A 10,758-nucleotide genomic window follows, 5' to 3' on the forward strand; every position below is an offset into this window, starting at 1 on the left:
TTCTCTTCATGTTCTCTCTCTCTCTTGCAGGAGTCTTTCTTTTCTTATTTCCTTGTTTGGGGTTTGCGGAAGGTAAACTTCCCTCACCCCTAAACACTTTGTTGATCACATATAATGTTCCTTCACTACAAGCTATAGGCCTCATACCGACGTTCAAAGCAACAAAAATGTTTATAAAAAAATTTTCCTCATCATCACTAAAAATGTCAGTATTCGCAATGCCATAGAATCATCACTATAAGCATCACTATAGGTGTCACTATTTGCATTGCTATCAGTGTCGCAAATACGACGCTAATAGCAACGCAAATAAGGATGCCCATAGCTATGATTTGCAATGCTAATAGCAATGCATGTAGTAAATTTGTAACACTAGTAGCGATGGTTATAGAGGTTTTTTTTTGTGGCAGGGCAATAAGCTACCCTACCACAAATAGCACTATGTGCTTTATTTGGACCATACCAAATATTTACTGGTAAAGTATACAATACTATGTGTATAGAGAGTATATGGTAATGTTAAAGCTCCACTAAGTGATCCAGTGGTGCATAGTTCTAGTAAGAGATCTGGTTTTGAAGGTTATGTAGCTCACTATTATGCTTATATGGCAAAGGTAGTTAAGGATGTTGTGCCCACTTTTTTTGAGGATGTTGAGCATACTTATTTTGAGAATGTTATTGATTATGCTCATTGGGATGTAACAATGGATGAGGAGATGGCTACATTAGAATCCAATAAGACTTGGGATTTAGTAGCATTGCCCTTAAGCAGCATAAGGTAGATTATTCTATTAGCAAGTATAAGACTAGGCTAGTTGCAATAGGCTATGCTCAAACACATGGCATAGATAATGAGGAGATATTCAATCCAATTGCTAAGATAGCAACATTTAGATATGTGATTGCTTTGGTAATAACCAAAGGTTGGAGTTTGTAGCAAATGGATATAAAGAATATATTTTAGCATGGTGAATTGCAAGAAATGTATATGGAGTATCCAATAGGTTATAAGGATTTATAGCATCCTATATATTTATATAGGTTAAAGAAGGCACTCTATGGGTTGAAGCAAGCACCTAAAGCATGGTTTGACAAGATGTCAATATTGGCTTTTCTGTTTGATGCTGATCACTCATTTTATGTGAGAAAGGAATATGCAAGTTTAGTTAGCATAGTCATCTATGTGGATGACTTGATTATTACATGTGATAATGATAGTGCGATTGTTGAAGCTAAGGACCTTTTGAAGAAGAAGTTTCAGATGAAGGATTTGAGTGAGCTAATGTACTTTCTTAGTATTGAGATTATCAAATGTGATGATAGTATATGGCTATTCCAAAGGTAGTATGGCTTGGATATATTGTCCAAGTATGGTTTGATTGCGTGTAACTAAAATCTCTTTTAGTACCATTGGAGAAAATGTGAAGTTGAGTATTGATATTGGGGATGAGATAGAAGATCCTACTATGTTCAGGAGGATAGTAGGGAATTTGATTTACATGACTATCACAAGGACAGACTTGAGTTATGTTGTTGGCATTGTCAGCCAGTCTATGAAGATGTCTATAAGGCCTCATTTGGATGTAATTACACACATATTGAGATATGTGAAGTCCACTTTGCATTATAGACTTTTTTATGAGACCGGTAAGGATATAGAAGTGTTTGAATACACAAATGCAGACTGTGCTAGTAGCATGTCTAATAGAAGATCTATAACGGATTCATGTTTTCTCTTGATAGTGTAGCAATTATGTGGATTAGAAAAAAGAATCCTATAGTTGCTTTATTATCAAATGTAGAGGCTAAGTATAGAGGTGCTACTATGGTAGCATGTGAGATGATATGGCTACAAATAAATTATTTGGTGATTTGGATGTGTAGGGAGATGGTCCATATGTCATTCACTGTGACAACATGAGCAACATATAGTTAGCTAGGAACCCAATGTTCCATTCTAGAGGAAAACTCATTGAGATGCATTAACACTTTTAAGAGAGAAGGTACTTGTGATTTGGTACTCATTGAGATGCATTAACACTTTTAAGAGAGAAGGTACTTGTGATTTGGTATATATCAATACACAAGCTGAAATAGCTAACATTTTCACAAAGGCATTGAGTATAGAGAATCTTCAAAAATTTCAAAGCTCACTTAGAGTTGTAGAGCTATAATGGAGCTTAAGGTGAAGTGTTGAGATGGTAAGATCAATACATGTCAATATACCGTCTAGTTAGATGGCTTTACACATCTATACTTATCATATTTGTGGTCGTTATGATCCTCACATAGCCATTAACCTATCACTTATTATATTTAGCTTGTTGTACCTACCTATAATTAGCATAGTTATACTGCTAATTGATTAGTGTAGTTAGTTATACATTTTTTGACTTAGTAGGCCACTTTTCTTTATGTTGTATCTTATTTACACTTTATGCACATTGTATTGGGTGTAAAAGAAAAAGAAGAATCCAACAAGAAATTTTTTTTGTCTCCATCTCTCTTATTGTGTTCTTAAGTGAGATTCCTCTTGTGTGTATGGTGTGTGTTTGGTGCAATATCTCAAGCAAGTCCCCCCACCAAATGATTCCCAATATTCAAAAGGGCTTATTCCTTTATGGATATGATCTCTATCATAGCTAAAGGTGGTGACAATTGAGATTCATAACTAGTTGTGTTGTTTGAGGTTGATTACTTTGTCAAATCCTTACCCTAATTGGGTATGTTAATATATGATCCGGGTTTTTTACAAATCGAATTTCTATTTAAAAAAATTGGCCAAAACCCCTATCAAGAGCATTACCCATAGCTTAAGCCCTACATATTATCACTTTGGGTTTACTCTTCAAGAACTAGGTATGCTACATTGCTTCTTGGTTATAATAACTCTATCAAGTGGGAAAATAAGTTCTTAGAAGAGATGTCAATGTAGAGGGTAAAAGGGATGGGTTATCTTAGTGAAGATAGAAATGGATTACACCTAGGGATTGAGTGAGTGCATAGAGTTTTTCAAAGGACTAACCTCTAACTACACTTGGCTTCCACCTGCATCACCAATATTTGAGATCTATCACCATCATTAGAGGACACCTCAGCCTTGTACACAAGTCAATGTCCACATCATGGTGTCATTTGAATCTTACACAAAAGCTTACAAGCATCCACCCCCTCTATCACATGCTTATATGCATTAAAGTCAAAGCAGCTTTTGGAAAAAATTTTAAATAATTTTAATAAATCCCACTAAAAATCAAATTTCAAGAAAATTTACACGATTCCCGACCGACTTCGACCTGATCTACAAAGTTGTAAAAAATACTTTTTTCAGATTCTTCACCGATTTGAAGTTACAAAGGCGCAGACTATTGGCTTGGCTGCATCCAATTTTCTTTTCTCTTTCACCCTTATGACATCAACTTTCCATTTTATCCTTCTTCTAAATATATTATAATAATGTGATTTAGGCACCCACCTCTTGTAATCTAGCTCTCTTTCTCTATCTTGTCTACCACCACCCTTGGCTTCTTGCATGATAGCCAAGGTGGAGACTTGTCCCATCCACAATTCTCCATATTATCAGTTGCCATATATCATCTAGGATTATGTTAATCAAGAATATTATCTTAATCTAATCCCTCATGGAAGCTATATAAGGTGCCCATGGAGATGTAAAAAATACACAATCACAAGCAACACACAATCACAAGCACATGTGAGCACTCTAAATTACCAAGCCCAAAGGGGAGCCACTAAGAGCACATTATGCAACACCCTCATGCTAGTCCATCTCTTGGAGGTAAGCTATGAGTGAGTCTCTTTTTTTTATGTAGCATTCCATGAATACATAATGGCAAGCTTTCTCTACATCTTCTCCTCTTTTCTCCTTCTCTTCTCATCTCTCTCCCTCTCTCTCATATTCTAATATGATGTCTAGATCATATGCACTTTCTTCTAATTCTCCCTTTACATTCATACGTAAAATTATTAAGTAAGACTTGCTATATGATCTATTGGTGGGGAATCCTTATTTCCTCATGTTATATATATGTTCATGGGAGAAATTAGGAGCCATCACCTCTCTTAACTTTCCATTATCTTCATTTCCCTTAAGATGGGCTACAAATTCTCTCTTGTGAAGTTGTGTTTTGGCTCTTTCCATCCACTTAGGAAAGGGATATCCTAGCCCATTCTCCCTTTGGCTAGGTGGTGACCTTCTTTAACTCTCTTAGTAAGGATTGGAGGTTGGGTGGAGGCAACCCACTCATGTTTTCAGCTCTCAATATACTTGATTGATTTTTGTGAGTCTATTTTGCATAGGTTGAGTATCTATATGAGGTTGCTACTGTTTGGCTTCCTATGTTAGCTTTATATGAAACATTCTTAGGAGACTTGGGACTATTTGATACCTCTAATGGCTCCTCATTTCTTCTTGATGGTGCGATTCTTTCATCTTTTAAACATTCTTGTGCAACTAGAATATTATCATGGGGTGGACACTCTAATTTCTCTTTTAGGTTTACTATCCTATGAGGTATTACCACCATCTTCCTGGATTCAATAACTACATTTCATGGTTGCACCTCAATGCAGTGCTAATTCTTCTTTAGTCTAGCTTTTTTCTTTCTCTTGTAGCTTGCTCAATTCATGAGATGGTTTGTATCCTAAACTATTGTTCATATTTAAGTCGTTTCCTTTGTGTCCTTACTTTGAGTAAATTATGTGCTACTACTGAAAGAGGTGGTGATGCATGAAATTTGGGTATGTGTAGGAACCTTGAGCATGTAGCAATGCTTTGGGAATCCATTATGTCATTGTACTAACTCTCCATCAGTGTTTATGGTGGTATCCCCAATATATTTGTCTCTTAGCAATGAGATGGGAGTTGTTAGATTCTTGGATTTTCTCATTATAGGACTAGGGAATGTTGCACTCAGGGGCATTTGCTTCCTGTCTTGTTTTTCTAGTAGTCCTCTAAGAATTGCATTACTCCCTGTCATTGAGTTTCTATCTAGGGTAGAAACTGATTGCTTAACCTTTTCTTGAGCAATGATGAGGTTGCTTTTGCTAAAGATTGTTATGATCTTAACTATAGGTAGGGACAAGTGGACTCTTTGTGCCTCATAATATAGTAACACTATATTGTAGAATTCAAGAATCTCCCAAGTTCCACTCTCAAATTAGAAATAAAGATTGGATGAGAGCTAGATTTTTGAAGACACTTTTGAGCCATGCTAGTGTGGAATGCATTGTGGACTTTAGGGTTATTAGGTTCAAAGGACGGCCAAGCTATCAAGTATTATTAATAAGGCCATGGATCTTGCGATCGGACTGTCAAGTGGATATACCTAATGGTCAATTGATACTTGGGAGAGGTACAATTGTGTGGTAGTAAACACTCTCAAAGCAAGAGAGATTCTCTATTCTCTGGAATTAGAGACGTTACAAGGTGTATATGCTAGTGATATGTCATCGAGTGATGAATCAAAAGAAGGGTCCACTAGAGAGGACAACTATCAAATAACTCTAAATGAGCCAATAGAGACCCAAGATAGGATAAGAAATTCAGATGTGATTGAGTTGGATCTTGGTACGCCAAATGATCTGCGGCCAATTAAATTAGGATCCATGCTTAGTGTGGAAGAAATGGAGGACTATGTATCCCTTATCCAAGAGTTCCATGACATTTTTACCTAGAGTTATGATGAACTGAGGGGTATTCCTCCCAGCCTGGCTCTTCATACCATTCCTCTAAAGGAAGGTAGCCATTATGTGCGTTAGAAAGTAAGGCGTATGCATTTCAAATTGAGGGAGGGGTTATTTGAGGAGTTATAGAAATTGCAACAAACAGGTTTGATTTTCTATATTCAGCACACTGAATGGTATTTACATCTTGTTATCGGGAAGAAGAAAATAATCAAATGTGGCTTTGTGTAGACTTTAGAGAGCTGAATAAGCAAACAATTAAGGACTACTACTCATTTCCCTTTATTGACCAAATTTTGGACTAGCCTAGCATGTAGGGAAATACATTTGTTTATGGATTGCTTTGTGGAATACAACCAGATGGAAATTGCAAAAGAATATAAGCTGAAAAAAAAATTCATTAATGTCTTTGGTACCTTTGCATACCATGTGATGGCCTTTGATTTATGCAATGCACCCACTTCATGGCAACAAACAACAAACAAGACCTTTGGTGGCATCTGCCCAAAAGAGTTGAAAGTATTTATCGATGATCTAGGGGCAACCACCATAAGAGAAAGATAATTGATTATTTTAAGGAAGTGTTTTGTGCACTGCAAACAATTTTTCATAGCTCTTAACCTACGAAAGTGCATCTTTGGGGTGCCTTATGGCTATTGCTAGGCCATGTGGTCAATTCAGTAGAGATCGTGGCTGACCCTAAAAAGATCACCGTCATAGTTACCATGAGTCCGCTACGCACTCTGAAAGAAGTACACAACTTTCTATCATTTGTAGGGTAGTACCAAAGATTCATAAATGCCCTGGTAGAAAGAAGATTTCCAATAACTTATTTGTTATCCTTTAACTGTCTATTTGAATGGAATGACCCTTGTAAGGTAGCTTTTAATTATGTGAAATAGGAGCTAGTAAAAGCACCATTTTTAAAAGCACCTAAAAGGGGTGAAGTATTCTATATACTTTCAATAGTCACCATGCATAGTATCAGCTACTACTGCTTATCCCAAATCTAGGAGGAAAAATGGTCCGACTGCTTTTGCTAGTCGAAAGTTGGGCATATCAAAAATCAACTACGCCTACATGGAGAAGTTGTGCCTTGCAATGGTATTTGCAACTAAAAAATTTAGGCACCACATCCTCTATGAGAGTTTAGTTTTCTATATGAAGGCGGAGGGGCTTAGATTGCTGATGAACAAGATACAACCGCCTGATCATTTAGCAAAGTGGTTAATTACTTTGCAAGAATTTGATTATGAGATTAGAAATAAGCCACCAAAGTTGCAAGGTATTGTGAAATGTCTTGTGGATTTCCGGGAACCGATTAAAGAGACTTTAGTTTAAGGAAGTGATATCGAGGAAATGTTAAAAAATTGATACCGCCTCTATCCCAACTTGATATGCTACTATCACTATCAACAAGAGAGACTGGAGCCGATTTATCAAAATCAAAAAAGAGGAACATTAGACAATCCGCTTAGAAAATTTCATTGATCGTAGGAACACTATATCAAAAGGTAGTTGATGATATCTATCACTGATGTGTGATGCTTGATGAGGTTCCATTCATTTTGGAAGAGTGCCATGACTCCGCTTGTGGAGGGCATTTTGCTAGACAACTGACTGCCCAAAAAGCTTTTCGAGCTAGATATTGGTGGCAATCCATTTTTCAAGATACATTTGAGTATGTTAAGAGATGTAAAACTTGTGAATGACATGATAGTAGGGAGAATAGGAAGTGACCACTTACTCTAATTATGGCTATACTTCCATTTGAGAAGTGGGACTTAGATTTTATGGGTCATATTACCCCATCCTCTTCTATGTAGAAGACATATATCATAGTGGCGATTGATTATTTTACAAAGTGGTCAAAAGCACGAGTGACAAGGAAGGACAATGCAAAAGAGATTGTGAGTTTCCTATTAGAGCAGATTATATGCTAATTTGGTCCGCCAAAAGAATTAATATCGGACCGTGGAACCCATTTTATTGTGCTTAAAATGGGTAACAGAGAGAGAGAGATGTTTTGTTAAAGGAAATGAGAGAGGGAGAGGAAGAGAAAAAGAAACGCCAGGGCCGAAGCAGATTCACGCTGTAGTTGGTTCAAGGAGAATGGGAAACGAGAGGGATGCAAGGCTCGACCTCTCTGCCATAAGGCATAGTCCCATTCCGTTCCCCTAAAACAACATAAACTGGGATTATTGTAACCTAGACTCTAGGTTAGCGCCCTTGCTATTCATTTCCTTTGAGAATATCTCCTTGCTGTCCATCATGATGAGAAAAGTTCCCGGCCAACCGGGACCACCCATCCATAGGACGCAGACCCATGGCCACATCCACTGCACTTTCCTCCAGGTTGCTTTAGTTGTCTAATTACCTACCACATTTAGTTGGACATCCATCAAGCAGCTTCCTTAATTAGCTCATTAGACACTTGTTCCTTACGTAATCTTAGCACTTGATATATAAAAACAATGTCAAACAAGTTCCTTTTTAACAGGTTATCTTATTTATCTTTGGAATACATCCATAAAGTCTAGCCCGCAGGCTAATCCATAATCCGCCTTAAGGCTATCCATAATCCGCTCGAAGGCTCTCCAGCAATCCACAGGGATTACTAATCCAAGATTCCACCCGTAGACTAGTATGCGGGCCTCAAGATCCAATCCCAAGTCACATTGGCCTCTTGGGCAGGGCCCGAAAGGCGAGGGACTTACGGCCAGAGTCCCCCCTAGCACCCAAGCGTCCACGTTCCCAGCGCGGCTAACAATCCCCTTGGTTAGGGTCAGGTAGACAGTTCGGGGTAACTGAGGTTGCCTCTCCCTTCAAGCCTTCGACCTGAAGCATTAGATATCTTTCCATCCTTTAGTTCCTTGAGCAAACAAAGCAAATAGTGCTCTCTAAACTGTTACAAGCACAATCATTTCCAGTGGTCGTTATTTGGCCAACTAGTAAGGAGTGAATCCTTCTCATTGAATGCATCCAGCATTCAATCTGGGATCAATTGTGACTTGGCAAGATCCCCAAGAGTTTGTCTGTTCTCCCTTTTTTCCTTGGGTTAAGGCCATACCCTATTAACCCAACTTAACCAATACCTTAGGTTTTATTAACAATAAATCATGGCGACCATGTCACTCCAAATTATGAATTGGTCCTTTGCTTCCAAGCAAATACCTAATTCCCTTATCTTGGCAAAATTTCCCCCCAAGAAAGGTGTTGTAGCAGGAGGGCTACTCATCCTCTTGCAAGTTAAACTTGCGCAAGAATCTGCCAATCTCATTCTAGGAAAATGGCAATTCTCTTGTGATCAAACCACAAGATCATGCGACGTTGCAACTTGTTGCACAAGTGTCACATCTATTCCATGGGATCTTTTCACCCATCAAACGACGTCTTCTGGTCACGGAATCATGATTAGACAAGAAGCAGGGTTCATGGTGTCTTCTTATCCAACCCATTCCCAATTGCACTAGGCCAACAACGTTCCGTCCTAGGGGTTCCAACTCAATCCGAGTTTCAACATTTAATCGAGTGATCCCTAGTGTAGAAACCCTAGATTGTTTCTTGCAAGCACATCCAATTGTCCCTACATTCCGTGAATGTGGGTAGGACCTTTGGGTATGAGGTTTTTGACTTGGTAGCAAGTGCGAAACTAGGTCAAGTCCTCAATGTGATAAACCCTAGTTAGCACTTGGAGTATTTTATTGTATCCATTTAATCATCCTAAGCGAATCCAATGCGGTTTAGGTGTTTTAGGTAATCCAATTTACTTGTCTTACGACAAGGACAAATCATTCCTAAAGATGTCTTGATCTAAAAGGGGGAAAACTAGTTGCATTACAACACAATTCTTGTAAGCACACCATTCATTGCCTCTATGTACGATTAAATTCACAAACCCTAACTTTTCTTGTTAAGACCAAAGTGCATGTTAAATTTTGGCATAACTTTCATTGATCCTACTAGGACATGCATTCACGATTCATGCCACTAAGCTTTTAAGATTTTATGCTTAAATGAACCATGCAGCCTTTCCCTAACTACATCTCTTGATGAATGAAATTATTCGTACGATGGATGTGCATTATGCAACCTTTCCTAACTACTACGTAGTTAAATTAGATTCATGCCAATTGAAGCTAGAGTTAACCTACTTTATGCAACCCTTAGAATCTTTTCCATGCTTTGCTATTTCCTACGGTTGATAATGACTTCCTTAATGAATCCTTACAAAGGAGATTTTCAAAAAAAAAATGCAACATGCAATTTAATCTTTCCGTGCCTAATCAAAGGTGTACTTTAATCATTTTGACCTTGTAAAGCTAGGCAATAGGCGTTCTAGACCGTCACTTTGAAATGCACAAAAGGCAACTTGCTAATAAGGTCCTAAAATGCATAGACACCTTATGTTTTTTTTTTCATTCATTCCATTGAAAGTACCAATGACCAATCTTCATATCGTGAGTTACTTCTAGTAAATTTCAAATAGCCAATTTATTTCCATCGCATTTTAGCTAGGTGGATTTGACAAGCATAAGTGCATCCTAGTTCCATGAAATAACCATGCATAATAGAAATACTTCTACGTAAATAAAAAATAGGAAGAAAACCTAGAGTTGTGGGCTCGGTTTGATATCCACATGAATACTAGGAGATGATCCTCCTGTAGGCACGTGTTGTGACTTTTTAGGGGCCATCGCAGACGTGATTTCGGCTTCTGGTATGCCTTCGCAGTCTACAAATTACTCGCCTCGGTATGCAGCCTTAAAATCTTTGCCCGTCTCCCTCATATACGGAGATTTCCTATGAAGTACAGATCCTTGACAGAAGTACCAACTTGCAGGATTTGGCTTATGGAAGGCCTTAGGGTTTGGAGCTTGGGCCTTCTTTATTTTGGAAAAATAGGGGTTTGCGAAAGGGTTCTTGTGAAGGGCCTTGCGGGAATGGAGACTTTAAATCCCATACTAGGAACGGGCTTGTTGGTGATTGGTGGAAAAGGGGCTTTATAGACATCCTCTTCTTCAAAGTCCTGGGGTGGGCTTGTGGGTGATT

Source organism: Lygodium microphyllum, chromosome 1 (assembly GCF_053477565.2).
Source record: "Lygodium microphyllum isolate KBCC chromosome 1, Lygodium_microphyllum_v1.1.10, whole genome shotgun sequence".
Classification (NCBI taxonomy): domain Eukaryota; kingdom Viridiplantae; phylum Streptophyta; class Polypodiopsida; order Schizaeales; family Lygodiaceae; genus Lygodium; species Lygodium microphyllum.